Source organism: Pyrus communis, chromosome 9, assembly GCF_963583255.1.
Source record: "Pyrus communis chromosome 9, drPyrComm1.1, whole genome shotgun sequence".
Taxonomy (NCBI): Eukaryota; Viridiplantae; Streptophyta; class Magnoliopsida; order Rosales; family Rosaceae; genus Pyrus; species Pyrus communis.
Window position 1 is genome coordinate 12,103,701 of NC_084811.1, and position 24,339 is coordinate 12,128,039.

The following is a 24,339-nucleotide window of genomic DNA, read 5'->3' on the forward strand; positions in this document are numbered from 1 at the left end:
TGAGGATAACACGACTTTTGCGCCACTAAAAATCACTAAACGTGAACTTTGTTCTTCCTCGAGCATGTCTGATTTATTGAACTCTATATAGCAACGACTCATCTTAGTGCGCAAGATTTTTTCACCCTTTTAAGTAGCTCCTGTGACAAATATAAACACAAAATAGATGAAAGATTTGAAACTTTGTCTTTTGGGGGAAAAAAATTAACTTCTTATAAAGGTTTAAGAGAGATAATTGGCTAACAGCCACTAATTCATAATATAAAGCTGTTGTGAAATTGGTTGAATGCCCACATAAAACAAACATGTGAAAGATAAAATAAGCATGTGAAAGATGGAAGAATAGAAGTCGAAATTATAGGCTTAAATAGAAGTTTGGTTTTTTTATATTTATACGTGTAAACTTTCAACATGCATTAATTGGTATTGTAGACTTTTGCATTTTAAGAGCTCTATATAAAGAGCATGCGATATATGACCAAAACACAATAAAAGAAGACACAACACAATAGAGAAATTCATGGAAGCTATGCCAAGGCTAGAGAGAAGAGAGAAAAATACTAAGAGTTATGGTTATACTCTTATTAATTCAGATAATGAAAGAAACTACTGTTGCTAACCCGAGGACGTAGGCACACTTGCCAAACTTAATAAACATTGTACCTTATTTACTCTATATGCCACTACATATATCGTCTATTTTTCAACAAAAACTCCATGATATTTAACTATTCCATTCTTGAGCTACCATACATCTCCCTTCGAGAAATGCTACATCTATTAGTAGATTTATTGTGATATTCTATGCAGTAATAACCTCTATCTATTTATGAAAACTTTGGGTTTCAATTTAGGCCAGTTACATAACTTTCATATTGTAATAAGTTATAATTGTTTTTAGATTTTGTTACAAAAAAATTTGCCTGTACATAGTATAACTGTTAATAACACCAAAATAATGTAATGTCACAAATAAAAATTTAAAAGGAAAGATACTTTTCTGTAATGTAATAACTCATCAAAATAGGCGCCTTGTTGTAGAGGTAAAAATGTTTTCAACTTCTCAAACATGCTTACAACTTCTCAAAACTACTGTGCATGCATATATTAGAGCATCTTTGATGGAGAGGTGCATAGTTAAGATGTGAAAACTACAATTACATCACATTTTTACATTTTATGGGGAATGTGACATGTATTTCAATGGGAGAGATGCAAACTTAGGATCCCATGTACTATTCTTTCTTTATTTGATGGGGCCCACCTTCAAAAGATGTAAACAAATATGTAAATTTGGATTTTTATTTACATTTTTCGGCTAAGATAAGAATTTTACTTCTATTAGAGAGATTTACCAACTAAAAATATAAAAAGTTCATTTCAAGGCATTTTGTGTCTCCCATTGTAGATATTGTTAGCCAATATAGCGTCTAGCTATTAGAGCATTTGCATTGGTATGGGCAAATGGGTTGGCAAACCATATTTGATGAGTCACGTAAGCAAAATGTTGCACGTTGGAAATTGAGTAGGTAAAATTGCACTCTTCCAAAGTAGGCAACAATATTGCCTACTATTGGGCCCAAAAATCTCACGTACAATCCCAATCACATCTAGAAGCCCGATTATCGTAAAAATACCTCGAGCAGCTTAAGTATATGCAAAGGTGCAAAATTGAGAAGGAATCATATTTACAATCATGCCAAATAATCTATGAGTGGTACGTTTGTATGACCATGCCAAGCCCACGCATATCTATCGTGCCAAGCTTTGTCACGATGTTGTAGACAAGTCATGTTAACCACGCTACACACTAATATGAGCTCACGCCACGTATCAGGGGTTAGCCAACTAGATCATGTTGTGGATGGTTACAAAAGATTATCAGGCCTATGTGAAACCAATATTGTGGAAGACTTTGGGTTGCTTAAAACCTTAAGGCCTGGTTTGGTACTGAGGTGATTCTGAAAAAAGTTGGTATCAAAAAAAGCTGGGAGCTGTTTTTGTGTTTGGTAAACATTCAGCTTCAGCTTTTTTTTCATAGTTTTGGGTGAAAAAAAGCCAAAAACAAGAAGCTGCGAAACCCAGCTTCGAAAAACCGGTTGTTTTTCACATCTGTTTTACATAAAAGTTTACCAAACACTATAATACTGCTTTTTTTTTTTTTCAAAAGCATTTTTACAAAAAAGTTTACCAAACACTCTGCTGCTTTATTTCACAGCTACTTATTCTCACAGCACAAAAACACAACAATACCAAACCAGCCCTAAGACTACCAAAAGTCCAAGCCCATGATTCTTGAGTTCCAAGTAGGTAGGTCTGGGAGAGAACAAATCAAGTTTCCCTTTCCCTTAGCAAGCCAACCAACCCGCTTAGGAAGAAACAAAAATCCAAAGCTTTAGGACCATGTAAAAACCTAGTGCAAAGCGTTCATTAATGAGAAGAGAGGGGATCTTCCCTTCCCAGCTCATATAGAAAAACAAGAAATGAAAACCAGGAAGGGTGTTGCCAAAAGTAACACCTGTGGAAAATTGACTAGGGACTAAGGCGTTCTAGGCAAAGTGTGTGACTAGTCTTCATAGGAGCAACGGAGCAACGTTCCATGTTATGCTAAAAAGGAAGGTCATAGTTGTGCCAAGGGAAATAAAGATGAAGACTAAGCCAAAACGAGAAGAAACGAGGAAATCAAGGGATTCCTTAAGACTATCATCTCCAATCGAAAGGGCTAAACATAGCCTCGTTGAGAATTATAGCCATGCAAAAATTTACTTTTAAATGAATAGTATCAAGCCATACTCATATATCATTTTTAACTGAATGTGCTAAACTTAGCCCCTCAATAATTTCTTAGTTTTATGTTTATACTTGAAATTTACTGATTAATTTAATTAAACTACTATTGGATGTTTTCAAATTTAGTGGTTGGACTTGAATTAATTATTGCAACTGAGGAGCTTGGCCCAAAAAAGGGGCCAAGAGGAGGGCTACATTTGGCCATCCTGACGCCCCTTTTGGCCAAATAATGGTCTGGTGGGTTCTATAGAATTATAGCTCAGCCGTCGGTTAGAGATGAATTTTTGAGCCATTAGTCCAACCGAGACACTTCCTATGACGCGCTAATTCTTTCGAATTATTTAGGGACTTGGTGTTGAAGCAAACTAGGGGAAGCAAAAAGGTTTCCATTAAGGCCTAAGTCCAGCTCAACCTAAAAGTCCCCCAACATAAATTGGCGAATCCATTAGGGACCACATCGCAACTTTGATTCAAGGGCTCTAAGATCTAGAAGAAACGACATCAGGAGTGGCAAAGCCTCGGAAGAGGAAGGCAAGGCTGCTTCTTGGTTGAACAAGTCCCAGTGTGAGGAACATCGCCAGGAAAGTCAAGAAAAATTGGAAGAGTACGCCATGCCAGACATCATCGTTGCCATTCACGCTTTGGGAGAAGCCCAAAAAGAAATTGCTGCATCTTTGAAGGAGTTGAAAAACTCAATCCCGAAGCCAATTGCAAGAAAATGAGTGAGAAGGATTGCGCATATCAAGAGACGATCCCCCAAGAAAAGTCAGTCGCTGCTGCCGGGAAGGGTTCTGAGAAGGGACCATCCCTTGTCACTTAAGAAGATGTCATTGCTGTGCTAGAAAAGGAGTTGCACAAAAGTTCTAAAGACTGGAAGTTTTTCAACTGACATAGAACTTTTGACATAGCTCATCAAGCTTGCTTATACCTTTTTAGCATAAAACGAGCACTACTATACATGTATGCATTAGTTAGGTGTCTCTCTTTTTTCAATGGGTACATCCTGAAAATTGACCTGTTCCAGTACTAATATACTTATTTTTATCTATACAACTTTTATCAAGGACAACATGTTCAAAAAAATTTTGGTAACTACACATCTATTAAGTAATTAATAACCTCCTTATACTAAAATTTGTTTAATTCCAACATTATGATATAGAGATTATACTGTGTATCATTTATTTGTTTTATGTTCTGCTATAGACAATTGGCTTGGTTGAAATACAAATTCACATATAGTAATAAGCGAACAAAATACAAGAAAGCTGTGTCATGATGTTAATTGTTGATGTTTTTGCATGGCACAGTGGCGGTAGTAACAAAGCTTAAAAAGCCATCGACTCCCATATGGCCGTCCCGAGAAAGATGATGAATGGCAAAAGGAATGTTAATTAGGAACGAATAATGTTGAGGAGATATATTTTCGTACCGTATAATTCAAAGTTTTGAAACTTGATTTGGTAACCGCAGCATTACCTATTATTATCTCTTTAGAGTGCGACAATCACACTAAAAACTATAAACATCATTAGTTCATTCCGAACATAAATCCGGTAAAATACTAGTACGGACTCTTGACACTTCTAAAGCACACTGGGATTCTCTCATCACTTGCGTGATTGTTTAATTAGCTAATGCGGACTTTGCGTGTCTTTGGCTCAGTTTCATGTACAAACCCTGCAACAAACAAGCAAACTGTTAGGAGACCTTATGTACTACTGATGTTATATGTACTAACATATAGATCTTCTTATATAACTGAGTCTCGCATCGAGCTCATTCATTTGAGAGAAGTGATCAATAATGCGGTCTGTAAATATTACACAACTTAGTTTTATTGATCTTGGATATATATGCCACATGGATCCCAATCTAAATTTCTTATATCAAGATTTGGATGTTAGGCAATCTGTGTAAAATTGTAGCATGTGAGTTGAAGAGCATATGTTTGTAGTGTGAATTGTTCCAGTTGTCATGCTGATGTTCTGATCCGGAACCAGCTCAAAGTTCAGGTTCTGAATAAAGATTGCTAGAGCAACAACCGCATCCAGCAGAGCAAACTGATCACCAACACACTTCTGTGGCCCTCCGCTGAATGGAATGAACCTACAGTAGATAATTTTGTTTAACTATTGGTAAACGAGCTATGTAAATGCAAAGAAAGAAGCCACTGGGGCTCTAGGTTGATTGCTTACAATCATGCGTTCTTAAAAAGAATGCCAAGGAGGACAAGTCCAGAGATTATGTAGCCGCTGCAACATCCCGAAACGGGCAACAATTGTAAGTACCAATCCGTGTTTGTTTCACTAGGTACAGAGCCTTCCAGATCAAATCTTTCAGGTCCAAACTCTTCTGCTCTCTCCCACACCTTGTAAGGAAAAAAACACCCCGAATACGTTTTTAATTTCCATGATTAGAAGGGAAACATATTCTCAAAAATGATTTGAGGGGAAACAAATTCATATTACAGTTTCTGTATTCTTCAGTACTTTATATTCATTATTCCATACATTTTTAATTAACATGTATAGTGCACTGGGTTCAAATTTAACGTAAGATGGTACCTCTGAAGAACGATGGCTATTGTATACTGATATCCTGATATCTTGACCATTGACTTTGTAATTTCCAGGGAGCACGTCAGCAACTTGAGCTCTTCTTATCAAAATCTAAATAAATTAGTGTAAGATGTGAGTGTCAAGAAGAATGAGTTCTTGTTCTCGACAAACTAATAGCTCAGTGTATGAGTTATCATGTTGAGGAAATTCCTATCCTATTTGGCTAAGATTAAGAGTCCTAATAACATGCAATTATATTCAAGAAACCTTATCAAGACTTGACAAGAGTTCAATATCAGTTTGGAATATTCAAGGTATCAGTTAATAGGCCTGATATCAAGGGAGTATGGATATATATAGGGAGGTCTCTATGATGAGTCCATATTATACTATATATTTTACCCTAGTCTTAGTAATAATTTATTGGTTATTATGTGTGAATTTTGATACTTTGAATTATATTTTTAATGTAGGACATTCGACTTCCTCTACAGAAAAAAGTGATTAAACAGATGAATTTTGGAGTAATTCCAATTGGAGGATGTTCGTGAGTCTTTCAAGATGATTGTATTAAAGTTTCAGATTTTTCTACTTAGCCGTTTGACCTTGGTGATGAAATAAAGGCCCACAGCTTTTCCAGATTGACGTTTCTGGACTTTTTGGGTATTTTGGAGGTCAAGAGGCATATTTTGAGGAATTTTCCTTCTGATGATTTGTAGGGAACGACTTCAGCTTTCAAAAGAGACCTTTTGGAACCAAATTAGAGTTTATTTGGTCAGTCAAAAGTCTGATTTTCTGAGAAATCCAAATTTTAGTTCAAATAGGAAACCTTTTTATTTTCTGCTTTATTATTTTAATTATGTTTCCTAGTTTTACTCTAAGACCTTTTAGGGTTTTATTTTCTAGTAGTATAAATAAGGTTTTTTAGCCTTTAGGTTTTTTTGGTAGGAGAAGACAGGGGAGGGGAGAAAACGCACGCAAACTTTAGAGAGCTTTTGGATTCAAGTTTATTTTCAAGGTGTTTTCTATCCTTGTTTTAAATAATATTTTGTTGTATGATTGCTAGTAACTAACTTCCATTTGCGAGGGTGAGGCCACGAGCCTTAGCAAGAATATGTACTTTCTTTTTAACTTGCTTATGATATTATGCATGCAAGTTTGAATTATTAATCATCGGTTTATACTGTCTAATTTGAATTATTAATCACCGGTTTATACTGTCCAATTGTCTTAATGCTTAGCTACCATTAGGATCTTTAGGAAAGTAATTGTAGACATTGAAATTTCGGTGAAATGAATGTTGACCAATAATTAAAATTTCAACGCTCACGTGTCACATAAATTTTACATGTAGCGTGTGACTCAACAAAAAATCGAAATAAATCGGAAAAGTCATCACATAGGACCGTGTCAATACCTGGCATAAATGATTTATTTCATCTGATTATTTAAATCCAAAAATTAAGTTTTGGAATTCTATAAATAGGAAGCCAAGGCATTCATGAATGGGAGGAATTGGTATCACACCAAAACCTTGAAGCTTTGAAACTCTAAAGTTCTCACGCAAATCCCGAAGGATTAAGAAAGCTTTCTTTGTTCTTCGTCAAATCCTCCTTCAAGATCAAGCCCTGACGGCCCTTGAAGAATTTCCACCAACTCAAGATTAAGCCCCAACTACCCTTGAAGAAAGTGTTCATTGTTCATCATCCATTCATCCCAAGATCAAACCCCAACGACCTTTTGAATCAACAACATCAACAAATCCACACATCCAACCGTTCTTCAAGATCAAGCCCAAAAGCCCTTGAAGATCCGCTTATCCATCAACCTTCAAGATCAAGCCCGACGGCCCTTAAAGAAATCCGCACAACCATTATTCAAAGATCAAGCCCCGACGGCCCTTGAAGAAGCTCCCACCTGGTAATCCTAAGATCAATCCCCAACGGCCCTTTGGATCAACAACTTCAAGATCAAGCCCAAAAGCCCTCGACGATCTGTTCATCCCTGTTCTTCAAGATCAAGCCCCGACTGCCCTTGAAGAAACTTCCAACTGTTCATCCAAGATCAAGCTTCGACATCATTTGGATTAACAACACGTCAACAAACCAACATCTTACAGAGATTGAATAAGAGGACCAAATTACAAAAAGATTGTAACCCCAAAATCATTAAACACAAATATTACTTTGTACATGTGTTCTTGTCTCGTTCGTCGTCAGGAATTTTCGTGTTTACAAATTTGGCACGCCTAGTAGGATAATCTCTACCTCTCATCTCTGTCTCCATTTAAGATATTCAAGCACACTCCATGGCTTTAAACAAAGAACAAGTCATGACCATCGGCGCTATCTCTGTTGAAGAATAACTGGCTCAAATGAGTGAAGCAATTGCAAGGCTCACAAGGACTGTGGAGGAAAAAGACTTGCAAATCACTGCACTCATCAACCGACTGGAGATGCAGGATGATGAGAAACCCGACCTAAAGGTTAATCCACTAAAGAGATGAGCTAATGAAGAAGAGGAGCCTCTAGTGGAAAAAGTCAAAGAAGAGCAGAAGCCAGACCAAGTGGCAACACTCATGGGATATCTTTCTATCCATCAGCTACAGGAGATGATCACCGACACCATCAAGGCACAATACGAAGGGAGCTCACACACCTCCATGTTGTACTCGAAACCCTACTTCAAGAAGATTGACGCTTTGAAGATGCCGATGGGTTATCAACCGCCAAAATTCATGCAGTTCGATGGGAAGGGAAACCCAAAGCAACATGTCGCCCATTTCATTGAAACTTGCAATAATGTTGGGACGGAGGGAGACTACCTTGTCAAACAGTTCATGCACTCGCTGAAAAGTAATGCCTTTGACTGGTACACCAACCTCGAGCCCAAGTTTTGAACAGTTGGGATCAGCTAGAAAAGGAATTTCTCAATCGCTTTTACAGTATTCGTCGCACTGTAAGCATGTTGGAGCTAACCAATACGAAACAGTGGAAGGATGAACTTGTCGTCGACTACATCAATAGATGGCATTCATTAAGCCTGGATTGCAAAGATCGGCTTTTTGAAACCTCCGCCATTGAGATGTGCATTCAAGGCATGCAATGGGGATTACACTACATCCTTCAAGGCATTAAACCACGAACCTTTGAGGAGTTAGCCACCCGCACCCATGATATGGAGTTAAGCACCCATCATGGGAAGAAATAACCGATCGCCGATTACCAGAACGACAAAGGTTTGGGGCCAAAGATGGATAAGGTTGTGTGGAAATCCACTAAGGAAGCAATGACGGTTAACACAAATCCAGTCAAAATCTTACACGAGGCATGACGATTCAAATTGAAGCTTTTCATGATCAAGAGATGCGTAGACGCACTTTGAAGGAGCTTGAGGAGAAGACTTATCCATTCCCCGACTTTGATGTGGTTGCCATGTTGAAAGACTTGCTTGACAAGAAGGTGATCGACCTACCTGACTGTAGACGGCTGGAAGAGATTAATCGTACTGACAGTCCAAGGTACTGTAAATTCCACCGCTTCATCAGTCATCCGATGGAAAAGTGCTTCGTGCTAAAAGATCTCATCATGACGTTGGCTCAGAAAGGAATCATCGAGCTAGATCTTGACGATGTGGTGAAGTCAAACTATACCACCGTTACTTTCGGCTATTTCGAATCAAAATCTTCACCTCAATCGCTGGGGGTATGCTCCAAAACCATGTCAGTCAAGTCACGTGAAGTTGAAGGATGAACTCATGTCACTCCAAATAAAATGCACAAGAAGCATACGTCTCATCCACAAGTTCACCAATCAGAAAGGGGGTAAAACAGCTTTCGTCAACCTCCAAAGCTACATGAAAGTATTGAGGATGATGAAATTGTGACACGAATATCGTCCGTTGCCATTACAATGCGCGATTTCTTCCCTAAAGACTTTTTCAATCACTCAGTCAAGACTATTTGCTACGAAGATTGCAAGGAATGCCTCTCCAAGATCATTTGACAAATTCACAAAGCTCCTCGTTCGCACGAGCCTAAAAGGCGACAACAAACGCTCCTGGCCCGCAAAAGCATAAACTGTGTACGGCAAAATCATCATCAAAACCATCACTCATTTAAACTACGTCATGACTTGATCCCTCCTTAACCAAGGGTACGTAGGCAACTTGAAACTTCAAAACTTCAAGTTCAGTCACATCAATAACAAAAACACAAACACTTTGAAGAATAAAGAGCAAATTCAAAATATGAATACTTTAGTCTTTAAAGGAAGGATTTGGTTACAAAGCCTTATTACAAAAAAAAAAAAAAAAAAAACAAAATGAACAGCATGACGACGGTCAGTGCAATGGTGTGCAACGATTAGTGCAGCGACGACGATGCAGCAAGCAGCGGCAAGAGGCACGACGTCGTCACCACCGAGGAAGTTGTGACCAAAAGGCACTACATAGCAAAATCCCGCTGCAGTATTTTGCACAACACCACACGGCAGCACACCACCGAGGGAAAACTGTGACCAAAATGCACTACACAGCATAAACTCGCTGCAGTCTTTTGCACAACCCCACACGGTAAAAGTGACGCATTGGAACAAGCTCCACGCAGCAACGGCAAAGAGCCCACGGCAAGCAACAAGGTCAATGTGCACGACAACGTCACCATCGAAGAAAGTTGTGACCAAAAGGCACTACACAACATAAACTCGCTGCAGTCTTTTGCACAACCCCATATGGTAAAAGTGACGCACTGGAACAAGCTCCAAGCAACAACGGCAAAGAGCCCAAGGCAAGCAGCAAGGTCAATGTGCACGACAACGTCACCACCGAGGAAAGTTGTGACCAAAAGGCACTACATAGCATAAACTCGCTGCAGTCTTTTGCACAACCCTACACGGTAAAAGTGACGCACTGGAACAAGCTCTAAGCAGCAAGGTCAATGTGCACGGCAATGTCACCACCGAGGAAAGTTGTGACCAAAAGGCACTACACATCATAAACTTGCTGCAATCTTTTGCATAACCCCAAAAGTGAGATATTGAAACAAGCTCTAAGCGGCAGTGGCAAAGAGCCCACGACAAGCAGCAAGGTCAATGTGAGCGGCAACGTCACCACCGAGGAATGTTGTGACCAAAAGGCACTACACAGCATAAACTTGCTGCAGTCTTTTGCACAAGCTCACACGATAAAAGTGACGTACTGGAACAACCTTCAAGAAGCAGCAGCAAAGAGCCTACGGCAAGCGGCAAGAGGCACGGCAACGTCACCACCGAGGAAAGTTATGACCAAAAGCCACTACAAAGCATAGACTCGCTGCAGTCTTTTGCACAACCCCACACAATAAAAGTGACGCACTGCAACAAGCTCCAAGCAGCGGCAAGAGGCACGGCAACGTCACCACCGAGGAAAGTTATGACCAAAAGGCACTACACAACATAAACTCGCTGTAGTCTTTTGCACAACCCTACACGGTAAAAGTGACGCAATGTAACAAGCTCCAAGCACCAAGAGTCACGGCGGCGGCAACAATGACAATGTGCATGACAAGAGAAAGATATATGTAGAAGATGTACAATTCCTCATACATTTGGTCTTTCTTATATAGGAAAATGAAGATGTAAAACGACAAATCAAAAACCTCTACTGACTTCACCTACAACCTCCACTCATTTCACCTACAACATCCACTTACTTCACCTACAATCTCCACTCATTTCACCTACATCATCTACTTACTTCACCTACAACCTCCACTCATTTCACCTACAACATCCATTTACTTTACCTACAATCTCCAATCATTTCACCCATAACATCCACTTACTTCACTTACAATCTCCACTCATTTCACCCATAGCATCCACTTACTTCACCTATAATCCACACTCATTTCACCTACATCATCCACTTACTTCACCTACAACATCCACTACATAGTGGGCATTCATTTACCATCCATTCACCATCCATTTTCACAACAAATCTAGAATTTACATAACCAAAAAAAATAAAATAAATAAATAATAAATAAATAAAAATAAATAAATAAATGTACACTGAGTCAAATAAAAGCTCATTTACTGATATCTCTGAAAAAAATTACAGAAATGTGGATGTACATGAGTTAAAAAAAAAATAAAAAAAAAATAAAAAAAAAGAAAAGAGCCTTCATTGATCAGGTGGAGCCTCATCACTTGGTGGAACTCCAGGAAAAAGAGGTGCCAGAGGTTGATTGTTTGGAGCCTCAACATTTGGTAAGACTCTAGAGGTTGAAGGCAATAGGTGTCTCTGGAGTAAAGCCATAAACATCTGATTGTCACTCTGAATCCAATTTTCAAACTCCTAAAGCTGGTCAAGCTTTCTCTTCATGCTCATTGAGTAACTATTGGCAAGCATGTGCAACTCTCTATTCTCGTGTCGGAGCCCTCTAATCTCTTGCTTAAGGCTGGTCACCTCAGCCATCAAGGATTCAACCTGGCAAGTTCGAGCAAGAAGGCGTTGGCCCATGTTCAATACAGAGCTCGCACACTGAACATTGAAAGCCAAAAAGTCTTGAACAACCAGCTCATCAGACCGCTTAGAAAGGATCTTGTTATCTTTTGGGGTGAGAAGATTTCTAGCAACCACCGTGGCAGTTATGACGTTCTTCATCACAGAGTCCCCAACTGTTAGAGGACCGTTAGGGGATAAGAAGGATGGGTGCCATATGCTGTCTTGAGAAGACGTGTCAGCGTCTTCCTCAACATTCAAATCAAGACAACGGTCAAATGGGCAAGCCATTTGCAGGAATGATGAAGGAAGAAGAGGTCGTGTAAATCGGGTTCTTAGAAATACAAAATGAGGGAAATTCCTACAGGCAACAACTTTTTAAGTGTGTTTTTGGAACATGATTAATGCCTCTATAAAAAAAGAAGAGGCAATAGGGCCTGTTCAGAAATCGAGGAGGCAGCATGGTCATTCGGAAATCAAAGAGGCACCTCTCCAAAAGCTGGGCCGTTTGTTCAGAAATCGAAGAGGCAATAAGGCCACTTGTTCATAAATCGAAGAGGCAACAAGGCCATTTGTTCAGAGATTTCAAAAGACCGGCTTTTCCGGATTTGTCATCACCTTCCACACACCTTAGCTTTGCAGAAATCGCGGGTAACTTTGCCAAAGATTTCTAACAAAGTTGAAAACGCGTGAATCTTACTATTTCAATTACCCAACGGTTGCCGACAAGAGTAAAGGAATAGCGCCACTACTGGCTGTTGGAAAATTCCTATATATGTCGACCTCCATCCTCTAGAGTAAGGCAGACCTGCAAAAAAAAAAATGCCCAACCATTCCGCACCTCTGAGAGTACACTCCCAGCAGAGCCTCTCGAAATGCTCAATTTTCTTCCTTTCTGGGAATACCCTTGCAAACAAATGACATCAAAGCAAAAGTATCACATATCATTAAGGTTGAAAGCAAAAGTATCTCATATCATGCTTTTTCCCTGTCTTTTCCTTTGCCCTTGCTCTTACCTGCAGGACAAGGGGAAAGAGAGTAATCAGTCGAAATCTGAAATCAAACTTTCAACCTGGAACTGATTGCCTGGAACCTTTGCCTGGTTGCTTACCTTGCATTGCTCTCGAGTACTCATCGTCGCTGAGAAGTAATGTTCTGAAACACCATTTAAATGCAAAGGTTGTATTCAACTCCTGCATCAGGAAGAAATACGGCAAGAGATTGAAACATAAGGATCAATGATGAGCTAGAACAGATCACTATAGCACGGCGTCCTTCCCTGCAGAATGGTATAATCCAAATGAAGGAGTTTAAGTCAAAACCAAGCTCGGCATCGTTGCTCTAATCAAAGAGATTGAAAAGCTTCAACAACCTTTCGCTGACACCATCGCTGAAGAGTAAAGCCTCGTTGTGCAATGCTGTCAAATCACCACCACTTCTTTGAAAGCAAGAGTATCTCATATCGTTCTTTTTCCCTGTCCTTTTCTTTGTCCTTGTTCTTACCTGCAGGATAAAGTGAAAGAGAGCAACCATTCAGAACTTGAAGTCAAACTCCCAATCAGGAACCAATTGCCTGGAACCTTTCCCTAATTGCTTACCTTGCATCGCTCTGCTGGAGAAATAAACAAGGCAGCAGAAGATACCACATCTGCCTAGAGAATAAATGAGGCAAGCGAAAATGATACATTGAAGCATGTAGAGACAAGCACAACAAAACACATGCCGATTCATCTCCTAACCCTCTTAAATATGAATTGGAAAGATTGAACAAAGAAACAGGCCATCACCTCCACCTCGCGCTTGCCTGCCATGTGTCCAAATCGTGAGACCGCTCGTGGTCCAATTCCATTCAAGAACAAGCCTTGATGGCCCTTGAAGAAATCACAAGTCCTGTTCAAGATCAAATGTCCATCACCCTTGAATCAAGTTCAGCTCCAGATAAAAAGAGTAAATTCAGACATTTGGTGCAACTCTAACAAAAGAAACCCCTAGCCCAGTTCAAGAATGAGCTTGTGGAAAGTCAATGATTAGGGGAAACCAGAAAATCCTCCGACCCTATTCAAGATCAAAGTTGTGGAAAGTCAACAAGTGCAAAGATCTACCACGTGAAACTCTTTATGGTCCAATTTCATTCAAGATCAAGCCTCGATAGCCCTTGAAGAAATTTCAAACAAAGTTCAAGAACAAGCCTCAACGGCCCTTGAAGAAAACTTTCAGCCCAATTCAAGATCAAGCTTCAAAAGCCCTTGAAGAAATTTTCAGTCCATTTCAAGATCAAGCCTTGACGGCTCTTGGATCGACATCTACATTAAAGGACTTTAAAACGCATCTCCTACACGTGACAAGCACATGTATGCGACGCGCCTTGAAGTGGGGGCATTTGTAGACATTGAAATTTTGGTGAAATGAATGTTGACCAATAATTAAAATTTCAACGCTCATGTGTCATATAAATTTTACATGTAGTGTGTGACTCAACGAAAAATCGAGATAAATCAGAAAAGTCATCACATAAGACACGTGTCAATACCTGGCGAAAATGATTTATTTCATCTGATTATTTAAATCCAAAAATCAAGTTTTGGAATTCTATAATAGGAAGCCAAGGCATTCATGAATGGGAGGAATTGATATCACACCAAAACCTTGAAGCTTTGAAACTCTAAAGCCCTCAAGCAAATCCCGAATGATCAAGAAAGCTCTCTTCGTTCTTCGTCAAATCCCCTTTTAAGATCAAGCCTCGACGGCCCTTGAAGAACTTCCACCAACTCAAGATCAAGCCCCAACGGCCCTTTGGATCAACAACATCAACAAATCCACACATCCAACCGTTCTTCAGGATGAAGCCCAAAAGCCCTTGAAGATCCGCTTATCCATCAACTTTCAAGATCAAGCCCGACGACCCTTGAAGAAATCCGCACAACCATTATTCAAAGATCAAGCACCAACAGCCTTTGAAGAAACTCCCACCTGTTCATCCTAAGATCAAGCCCCAATTGCCTTTTGGATCAACAACTTCAAGATCAAGCCCAAAAGCCCTTGACGATCTGTTCATCCTTGTTCTTCAAGATCAAGCCCCGACGGCCCTTGAAAAAACTTCCAATTGTTTATCCAAGATTAAGCCTCGACAACCTTTAGATCAACAACACGTCAACAAACCAACATCTTACGAAGATTGAATCAGAGGACCAAATTACAAAGAGATTGTAACCCCAAAATCATTAAACACAAATATTACTTTGTACACGTGTTTTTGTCTCGTTCATCGTTAGGAATTTTCATGTTTACAGTAATTCGATGCAATTTTGGTCGGAGGTTGGTACCTGAAATTGACGAAGGCTTCTTGTGATTAATATGTGCAAGTTCACTTAGGATGAATACCACGTCTTAAGGGTTGTATGGTTTTTCAAAAGGTTTCACAAAGCTTAATGAGTTAGGCATGTTTAGATTTGATCCGAATACCACAAACGGGTTGCATGTTTGATATATGCTCTATGTTGGGGGTCCAAGTAGGCATATTTTAGGGAAACCTAACCTTCAAAATATGCATGTGTAATTCATAAGTAATTGAAAGAACTACATATGATTGTTAAGGTAACGGCGGAACCCTAGACTTTTACAATTTAATTTTCAGAAACCGTTTCTTTTAGTTTATTTTATTTTGTCACTTTATTTAATTATTTTCTATTATTTGAAATCACAAAATCACCTTTTTCCAAAACTTTGTTTTAAGTCATTAATTAAGATTTGATTTGATACAAATTAATCATTCTATTCTTAAGGAGAACGACCTTACTAGAGTCGATTATACTGCAATTACCTTGTACTCTTGCAAGTATTTATAGTGTTTTTATCCCTACTTTTGCAGGTGGTAAAATCCTTATCACCTTGCACTCACAATATTATCCTATCTCATGCTAAAACCCTATTTGATAGCAAGGACTCTCAACTACTTGAGTGTAGAAGACTCCTTATGAAACCCTAGCAGTCATGGCTTCTTCTTCTTCCTCCACTTCGGAAGATAAGTTTATTTCACTTTAACTGTTTGATTGGTTTATTGTAATTATTTTGGTTTTATCTGTGATCCTAGTAACTTGTTGATTTTCAAATTACTTCTTACAATTAGAGCAATGGAACCACCAAGAATAAACATGAGTTGATATGAACTTATACCATCCACTGTTTTTTCAATTTTTCTTGATTGCATTACAGTTCACATAAACGGAAGGGAACTTAACAGACAGGAGGATGTGGGAAGAGACGCAATGATTCCATTATGCAGCACGTCAGGTACTTCAGGCTCTTTATGTTATCATAGGACGGGCGCTATCCTTGTAAAATGCAAGGTTGTTGTCCCAAAGATTGTTTGGCTAATTTGTAATTAAATTAACTCTTAATTAATTATTAAAAAAAATTTATCAAAGATTTGAGATTTTTGAATTTTTAAAGATTAAATTAACAATAAAAGAAATCTAAAAATTTGGAAAATAATGGCAGCAAAGAAGAAAACGATTTTAAATTAAAATAATTATGAGAAAGACTAGGGTTTAACCATCATCGTTAGTCTTGGCAAACGGGTCGTGCTTGTCATGTTCGTGTCATTTTCGTGTAACACATGTTATCTTAACGGGTCATGTCGTGTCACACCCGTTATCTTAATGGATCCTTAACAGGTTGGGTCAATTTACCCAACGGGTAAAGTGACTCGACCCGCTATGACCCGTTAAGAAAAATGTATTTTTTTTCTTAAATTTGCACGTACCACACATTGCCACATAAATATTACTTCAAAACACATTTGTCGTTTAAGTACTATATCTACATTTGAAAATAAGAGCCTAATAAACAAACATCCATACAATACTAGCCTATTACAAAATATTAAATGTGCAAGGATATGCAAAATGAAAGTGATTTTTTTTTCAAGGTTGTGAAGCCTTTCTCAAAAGTTTAAACCTTGCCAATGGAACTCAAAGCTTGCATGTTATTCCTTTTACAAAATCCTCAATTTTCATCGATCATCATGACATAAGATTTTGTGGTATCCACTAGTGTAAATATTTTAAATTGAAGATCAAATTCATTCACTGTATTCATATAGGGTCAATGAATATAGCTGTAAAAAAATCATCAAAATCAGAGTTAAAATAACCGTTAAAGTGTGATTTTTCGTTGATAACCGTTGAAAAGTTTTTTTCCTGTTACTTGACCTCTGAATGTTTGTTTTTTGCAATTTTTAGCGTATGCGATCTTGAAGCATATACAAACAAGCTTGAAGGTTGGATCGTTGAAATTATTTTCGTAGAATACGTATCCCATCAAAATGATAGATTCACCAACACTTTTATTTATACTTTCATTAAGTATAACATAAGATTTTGTGGTATCCACTAGGGTAAATATTTTAAATTGAAGGTCGAATTCATTCATTCTATTCATATAGGGTCACGGAGTGTAGCTGTAAAAAATGATCAAAATTAGAGTTAAAATAACCGTTAAATCGTGACTTTTCGTTGATAACCGTCAAAAAGTTTTGTTCCATTATTTGATCTCTAAATGTTTGTTTTTTGCAATTTTTGGCATATGCGATCTCGAAGTATATACAAACATGTTTGACGATTGGATCGTTGAAACTATTTTCGTAGAATGCGTATCCCATCAAAACAATAGATTCACTAACACTTAAGAGTTTATTCATACTTTCATTAAGTATAACATAAGATTTTGTGGTATCTACTAGTGTAAATATAAATTCAAGATCAAGTTCATTCATTGTATTCATATAGGGTCAAGGAGTGTAGCTGTAAAAAAATCATCAAAATCGGAGTTAAAATAACCGTTAAATCGTGCTTTTTCATTGATAACCGTCGAAAAGTTTTGTCCCTTTACTTGATCTCTGAATGTTTTTTTTTTTGCAATTTTTAGCGTATGTGATCTCGTAGCATATACAAACAAGTTTGATGGTTGGATCGTTGAAATTAATTTCGTAGAATGCGTATCCCATCAAAACGATAGATTCACTAACACTTAAGAGTTTATTATTCATACTTTCATTAAGTATAACATAAGATTTTGTAGTATCCATTAGTGTAAATAATTTAAATTACAGATCGAGTTCATTCATTGTATTCATATAGGGTCAAAGAGTGTAGCTATAAAAAATCAACAAAATCGGTGTTAAAATAACCGTTAAATCGTGATTTTTTGTTGATAACCATCAAAAAGTTTTGTCTTGTTACTTGATCTCTGAATGTTTAATTCTTGCAATTTTTGGCGTATACGATCTTGAAGTATATACAAACATGTTTAACGGTTGCATCGTTGAAACTAGTTTCGCAGAATGCGTATCAAAACAATAGATTCACTAACACTTAAGAGTTTATTCTTACTTTCATTATGTATAACATAAGATTTTGTGGTATCCACTAGTGTAAATATTTTAAATTGAAGATCGAGTTAATTCAATATATTCGTATAGGGTCAAGGAATGTAGCTGTAAAAAATCATCAAAATTAGAGTTAAAATAACTGTTAAATCATAATTTTTTATTGATAACCGTCGAAAAGTTTTCTCCCGTTACTTGATCTTTGAATGTTTGTTTTTTGCAATTTTTGGCATATGCGATCTCGAAGTATAAACAAACATGTTTGACGATTGGATCGTTGAAACTAGTTTCGTAGAATGCGTATCTCATCAAAACAATAGATTCACTAACACTTACGAGTTTGTTTATACTTTCATTAAGTATAACATAAGATTTTGTGGTATCCACTAGTGTAAATATTTTAAATTGAAGATCAAGTTCATTCATTGTATTCATATAGGGTCAAGGAGTGTAGCTGTAAAAAATCATCAAAATCGATGTTAAAATAATCGTTAAATCGTGATTTTTCGTTGATAACTGTCGAAAAGTTTTGTCCCATTACTTGATCTTTGAATGTTTGTTTTTTTTGATTTTTAGCTTGCGATCTCAAAGCATATACAAGCAAATTTGACGGTTTGATCGTTGAAATTAGTTTTGTAGAATGCGTATCCCATCAAAATGATAAATTCACTAACGCTTAAGAGTTTGTTCATACTTTCATTAAGTATAACATAAGATTTTGTGGTATCCACTAGTGTAAATATTTTAAATTGAAGATCGAGTTCATTTATTATATTCATATAGGGTCAAGGAGTGTAGCTTTAAAAAATCATCAAAATCGGAGTTAAAATAACCGTTAAATTGTGATTTTTGGCGTATGCGATCTCGAAGCATATACAAACATGTTTGATGGTTGGATCGTTGATTTTGTAGAATGCATATCCCATCAAAACAATAGATTAACTAACACTTCAAAGTTTATTCATACTTTCATTAAGTATAACATAAGATTTTGTGGTATCCACTAGTGTAAATATTTTAAATTGAAGATAGAGTTCATTCATTATATTCGTATAGGGTCAAGGAGTGTAGCTGTAAAAAATCATCAAAATCAGAGTTAAAATAATCGTTAAATCGTGATTTTTTGTTAATAACCGTCGAAAAGTTTTGTCCCGTTACTTGATATCTGAATGTGTTTTTTTTTTTTTTGTTGCAATTTTGGGCGTATGCAATCTCGAAGTATATACAAACAAGTTTGACGGTTGGATCGTTGAAACTAGTTTCGTAGAATGCGTATCCCATCAAAATAATAGATTCACTAACACTTAAGAGTTTATTCATACTTCCATTAAGTATAACATAAGATTTTGTGGTATCCACTAGTGTAAATATTTTAAATTGAAGATAGAGTTCATTCATTATATTCGTATAGGCTCAAGGAGTGTAGCTGTAAAAAAATCATCAAAATCGGAGTTAAAATAACCGTTAAATCGTGATTTTTCGTTGATAACCGTTGAAAAGTTTTGTCCCATTACTTGATCTCTGAAAGTTTGTTTTTTTGTGATTTTTTGCTGATGCGATCTCGATGCATATACAAGCAAGTTTGACGGTTGGATCGTTCAAATTAGTTTCGTAGAATTTGTATCCCATCAAGTTCAATGGTATGTGTATATATATATTGACACACCCTGACAGAAATCAGAGCGTGACGGCCAGCACGCCCTGATTCCTGGTGTCGGAGCCAGCACAGTTCGATTCGGATTCCTAGTGGACTTTCCGGGTCAGGGTGTGTCATATATATATTTATTAAGTAGATTTAAATTTATTTATTTTGTATGTATAACATTTAAGAAATTGAATGGTATGTATATGTAAGCCGATGCAGTGGTCACCAATATTTAATATTTAATTTAATATATATATATATATATATATAATTATTATGATTTTTAGGGGTATAAAATTGTTAAATTAATATATATATAATTATTATAATATTTTTTTAGGGCTATAAATTATAAAATTAATATTTTGCTTATCTTAACAGCTGGTTATCGGGTTACCCGATAACGACCCGATTTGTTATCGTGTCGACCCGAACACCTGTTAATTTCATGTCGTGTTGGTTATCGGGTCGTGTCAAGAATTGCCAAGCCTAGTCATCGTTAACAATCCTATGCAATTCTACCAATTACTTATGAATTTTCATACATGTTTTGAAGGTTAGGTTTTCCTAATGCATATTTTCCTCGTGATGTTCAAGAGAAAACGTATATCTAACATGTAATCCGTTTGTGATGTTCAGATCAAATATAAACATGCAAGACTCATTAAATTTTGTAAAAACCCTTTGCAAAACTATGCAACCTTTAAGAGCGTGATGGTCGCCTTAAGTGAATTTACAATTACTAATCACAAGAAGCGCTCCTCAATTTCAAGGTGACGCTCCAACAGAAATTGCATCAAATTACTTGTTTAATTACTCTAATGGTGGCCAATCAATAAGTCAATTAGATAGTTTATACCAATCATTAATAATTCAAAGCAAACATGCATCCATCCATAAGCAAATTAATAAAATCACATATTCATGCTAAGGCTTTTGGCCTAACCCTAGCAATAGAAATTAGTTATGCATACTCATAATAAATACTAGAGAAAATATTAAGAGAAAAAAAAATCGAAAACACCTTAAAGTAAAAGTCTGAAATTCTTCAAGAACCCTTCTTTTCACCCACAAGAGCATAAAGGAACAAACCCCTTATTTATATTACATATGCATTTCAATTATCCCTAGTAAAAGTCTTAGGTTTTGACTAGAAAACCAAATAATAATAAAATAAACTAGAAATAAAAGTCCAATTAGGCTAGGAGAATCTGCACTGCAACTGTTCAGCCAGGTTTTAGCCCTAGAACTCCTCCAAATCAGGTCCATGATAGCTTGTTTTAACGATTAGAGCAATCTGAACACATCTCCGCAAGGAGTCGAACCCAAAATAGGTCATCTTGGGCTCCAAAACTTGCAATCAAGCCCAAAACGTCACTTTTCCACCACCGCGCATTGCTCTTTTATTCCATCGTCAGAAAATAACCGCTTAATGGAAAAATCTGATATTTTGAACGATCAAGCTCAACAACTCATGAACGTCCTCCAATTGGAATTACTCCAAAATTTATCCATTTGATCACGTTTAGCCCCAGAGAAAGTCGAAAGTTCTATATTGAAAATACACTTCAAAGTATCAAAATTCTTCTAAAATAATAACCAAAATAAATAAGATTATGGTAAAGTATGTAACTCATCATAAAACTCTATCAACTTCTTCTTGTGCCTTCACCAGTGTGTGGGGATTCTACATTAACGAAAATAATCAAATACATGAATAATTGAGTACACACTGGTACCTCACAAACCTATGGGAATGAGAGAAACAGAAGGAATGGATACCCTAGAAGATATATCGTCCAAGTCACGACTGAACCAGTCGTCTCATGTCCAGCAACCAACATAGATAAAAGATCATCTCGCAATTCCTCACTTGATACCTGAAAAGTATTGCATCCTCAGTCCTCAGGATCACTTTAGAACTAAAAAGTATAGCGATCTCAGTCTTTACTTTATAGCTAAAACTAATGACAGAAGAAGACTTGGATTACTCTTGAGCTCATCAACAGTCTTAATCATTCTTCGAAAATGAATAAGTTAATGAAAATATCTTTAGTTTTTTCAAACAAACAATTATATGCATAAAGTCTAGTACAACTCAAATCAGGCATATTAGAAAAAGAGGAAGGCAATGAGCATTTTCGACATATGCATATGCAGATAATACACTCTCATCTTTCATAGCACTGCTACTATGTAAGAAGATCAATGCTCTTTTTTTTAAAAAGATAAAAAGTGTTCCCTTTTTCGACATGAACCTTAATTCTGTCAAAGGGTAAATGTTTATTGAAACTATGGATGCTAAAAATATACAAGCAGTTATCATCACGAACGCTAGTACATGCTGACCTCTTCCCTACTTGCAAGCAAAAAAATGAAGGATGCTTAGATCAGTGTTATTTATATATTCTTCCTCATCGATTCTTTCACCCTCAGCTTCCACAATTTCTTTGCACTTAGCAATAAGTTCTTCAACAGAACTCCTGATCCCTGAAACCGCTTTCAGCTTTTATTTGTCTTGGGATTATCTTTTGCAAACATCAACCTACAACAACTGAAAAAAGAAAAGACGTAATTGTGGTCACAGTTCACAAATGGAAGGGAAAACAAAATACAGCAGCAAAGATTAGGAAACTTAAGAGAGTGCTTGCCTTCTAATAGGGCAATATATCAGTAGAGTGAAGCTCAGCCTCTTTCAATGCAATGTAAACAGAATCAATAACCGGGCTATAAGCATTTAGAACCAAAATTGTAGTTAAACAAAGACAGGCTTATAACATCAAGAGTTTACTGAGAAAATTTGTCCTCCTTGTTTATAGCAGTTCCATTAAGCGCATTGGGTTGTAGCTTCTCCACTAATCTCTCAGCACATTTAAAATACTCGATCAACTATCACAGACTAGTACTTCTTGTAAAGAGATGCCTGAGAAGACTCCAGATGTGCACTTGTTGGGATTCAACGTCATGGTGTATGCTTGCAGAAGTTGAAATGTCTCTGCGAGGTTCTTAATGTGATCTATATGTATTTAACCTTTCAGCATGATGTTGTTTGCATAGATTCCCGTGGTTTGGCCATGTAAGCCTTCAAAGATTTTATTCACTAATCCAGAATACCATCACTTCTTAGAAGGAACGAAAAGGTGAAGATAATCTACGCCAAGGTGGCATGTAAAGACGTTAAGGAGTTATGATGTCAAGGTGGCCCATAAGGATGTTATGACATCATAAAGTGGCACCATTACTCTGAAAGAAACTTCTATAAGGCAAAACATGCAAATGAAGTCGACTAGGTGGTGATCACATCCAACACATAGTGATCAATGACCTAAAAAGTAATCTAGTCCAAAACCAGCTTGGCTAAAGATGTGATCTTGGCCGGAGCCACATGCTTAAAGTTTGGATCTATTTGTAAATTATGCTAGATAATATCTGGATCGATCTCTGACATAACTTAAGGGGACCATGCGAACACGTCTTTGTTTTGCTGAAGAAAGGCAGAGCTCATCTTTCTCTTGTTCGCTAAGCCTGGAGCCTATCTGCACCTTCCTTTCGGGGTGACATGGGTCAAGCATGACAAGTATGACACCTTTTTATGGCTTCCATCCTTCTTCTTCTGTCGATGAGTCAAGTTTGGACCCATCTTCTTGATCCTAGTTAGAGTCATCTAGAGTTTTCCTGTTGTCCATTGCTACGCTTACTGGGATGAACTTCATCTTCTTTGCCTCCTTGGGTCATTAGACTGTGCACTTTTTGGCCATAGTTTGATTTATCCTTGTCTTACCTACTCCATTTTCAGGGATGGGAAATCGTATCTTCTGGTACTTGCTTTAAGTTGGGCATCAATCTAGCATCAAAGGCCTATCAAGATGCGGTTGTGGGGCAATGGTTCATCAATGATCACAAACTTCCAGGAGCTAACGATAGAAGGTGAGTAGACGTCGAGCTCAATGATGCCAACAGTGGTAGAGGTGGTGTCATTAAAACTAGATAGCAGAATGGACTTATTTGTTAGGCTTCTCTATGCCAAGTTTCTTGGTGACAGAGAGTTGAAAGATATTGGCGGCACTTCATTCATCTGTATGAACGCAGTTTACTTTTGTGTGATCAATCTAGGTGCTGATAAGTGTGTCATAGTGGGATTACATATATTTTAAGTATAAATAAACGCTTATTTATATGAAATATAGTAGACTTACTTAAATCTGCCTAGTTCGCCTAGGAACCTGCCTAGGCTCCGACAAGCCGCTAGGTCCCAGCCCGCTGCCTGACTAGCGCCTAACTTCTTTTAGAACCTTGACTAGAACACTGTCATAGCTTGGTGGATCTTCTTTGTCTTCCCTTTGGATGTGAAGCCAAGGTGCTTGGACTCTGCGAGGATCAAATTGACCAAGATGACCTTCATCATTGTAGCCTTTGGTGTGTTTGCATCCCTCGTCTGCTACTTTGCCTTGTTCGTGAAGAGTTCTGTACAT

At 37.3% G+C, this 24,339-nt stretch overlaps 1 pseudogene; it reads right to left on the reverse strand.

Annotated features, from left to right (window-relative positions):
- Window positions 1-4,416: 4,416 nt before the first annotated feature.
- On the reverse strand, window positions 4,417-24,339 carry LOC137744395 (carotene epsilon-monooxygenase, chloroplastic-like; annotated as a pseudogene).